The sequence below is a fragment of the Mandrillus leucophaeus genome, unplaced genomic scaffold (assembly GCF_000951045.1).
Source record: "Mandrillus leucophaeus isolate KB7577 unplaced genomic scaffold, Mleu.le_1.0 Scaffold1383, whole genome shotgun sequence".
NCBI classification, from domain to species: Eukaryota; Metazoa; Chordata; class Mammalia; order Primates; family Cercopithecidae; genus Mandrillus; species Mandrillus leucophaeus.
Window position 1 is genome coordinate 1 of NW_012101347.1, and position 2,091 is coordinate 2,091.

Here is a 2,091-nt window from a genome sequence, read left to right on the forward strand (position 1 = left end):
GCCAAAGGTAGATATTGGAATATGGGTTCCATCTGTTTTGAAGAGATTATGTTGTGTGTTAGGGAAGGAAGAAAAATACTAATTGTTGGTCCGTGAAGTTGTGTTTTGTATTTTTTTTTTTCCTCCCAGAGTAAGACTGAGGAGAGGAGTTGTGTGTTCTTTCTTTCTTTCTTTTTTTTTTTTTTTTTTTTTCTGAGATGGAGTCATGCTCTGTCACGCAGGCTGGAGTGCAGTGGCGTGATCTCAGCTCACTGCAACCTCTGCCTCCCGGGTTCAAGCAATTCCACTGCCTCAGTCTCCCTAGCAGCTGGGATTACAGGTGTGTGCCACCATTCCTGGCTAATTTTTGTATTTTTGGTAGAGACAGGGGTCTCATCATGTTGGCCAGACTGGTCTCCCACTCCTGGCCTCAAGTGATCTGCTCACCTCAGCCTCCTAAAGTGCTGGGATTCCAGGCTGAGCCACCGCTCCTGGCCAGGAGTTGTGTTTTCAATGAAAAGATGAAGGCGGCATGCTGAACCCACAGCGTTCTAAGGCGGTATTTCTCAGTGGGGCTGGTTCAGCCACCAGGAGACGTTTGACAACATCTGGAGACATTGTTGGGTGTCATGGCTGGGGTTGATGTGATTGGCATCCAGCGGGCAGACAGCAGAGATGCCGCTAAACATCCGACAATGCCCTGGGCAACAGGATGTGCCGTGACCCGGATGTCAATGGTGCTGAGGCTGAGAAAGCCTGTTCTAGGCCACGCCAGGGCTTGCAGTGTGACCTTGGCTGGGTCATGTCATGTAAGTCTCTAGACCCATCTGTGAAACAGGGAGAGAAACCTGTGCCCAGCGTGTTTCACAACATTACGGTAAGGATTTGTGTAATGTGGGGAAGGTGCACACGTAGCAGAAGGCAAGGCCGACATGCACAATTAGGATCTGGCTGCTCTAATGATCGGGGGAAGCAGAACACTGGCAGAGGAGGGCTTCATCGAGTGGATCAAAATGCACTTTATGGCCAGGCACAGTGGTTCACTCCTATAATCCCAGACCTTCGGGAGGCTGATGCGGGCAGACCACCTGAAGCCAGGAGTTCAAGACCAGCCTGGCCAACATGGTGAAACCCCGTCTCTACTAAAAATACAAAAATTAGTCCCGTGTGGTCCTGCATGCGTGTATTCCCAGCTATTCAGAAGGCTGAGGCAGGAGAATCTCTTGAACCTTGGAGGTGGAGGTTGCAGTGAGCTGAGATCACACCACTGCACTCTAGTCTGGGCAATCGTGCAAAACTCTATCTTGAGAAAAAAGAAACAAAACAAAATAAAACAGACCACCCTGGACAACATAGTGAGACCACCTGTCCCTACAAAATTTTTTTTTAGAAAGTTAGCCAGGCGTGGTGGCACACATATGTGGCTCCAGCTACTCTGGAGGCTAGGCTGAGGCAGAGGGTCACTTGAGCCTGGGTGGCAATGGCTGCAGTAAGCTGCAATGGATCCACCACAGCCTGGGTGGCAGATGCGTTTTATTGTCCTTTCCAAGAGAACAGCAGTGTGCACTTCTCCAATAATGTCATCTTCCAAATGGGGTCAAGTCAGAAGCTTCTTCAAAAGGGAATAAACAAACAAAGGCATGGTGACACTCACCCAGCACCACACAGATGTTAGATGCACTCACATTCCTTGTTGAATCTAAGCCACAAAAAACCCTGCAAGAGCCTCTCTTATTTCACAGGAGGAAGCTGAGCTTCAGAGAGGTAAAGTGAGTTGCCCAAGATCCTATAGCTTCTAAGCGGCAGAGTGGGAACTGGAACTAGGTTGGTCTGATTCCAAAGCCTAGCACTTTGGGAGGCCAAGGCGGGCGAACACGAGGTCAGGAGTTGAAGACCAGCCTGGCCAATATGGTGTAACCCTGTCTCTAATAAAATACATAAGAGAAGCTGGGTGTGGTGGCCGGAGGTGAGCATCCTGCCTCACCTCCTAGGAGTTCAACTTGTGTTGGGGGAGGTGTGGAGTGAGCACGGTTTCCTGGTGGACTCTCTTGTTCTTCCTTAGACCTTCACTCTCCTTGCCTTTTGGGAGAGCACAAAGCCAGGCAGGCCCGC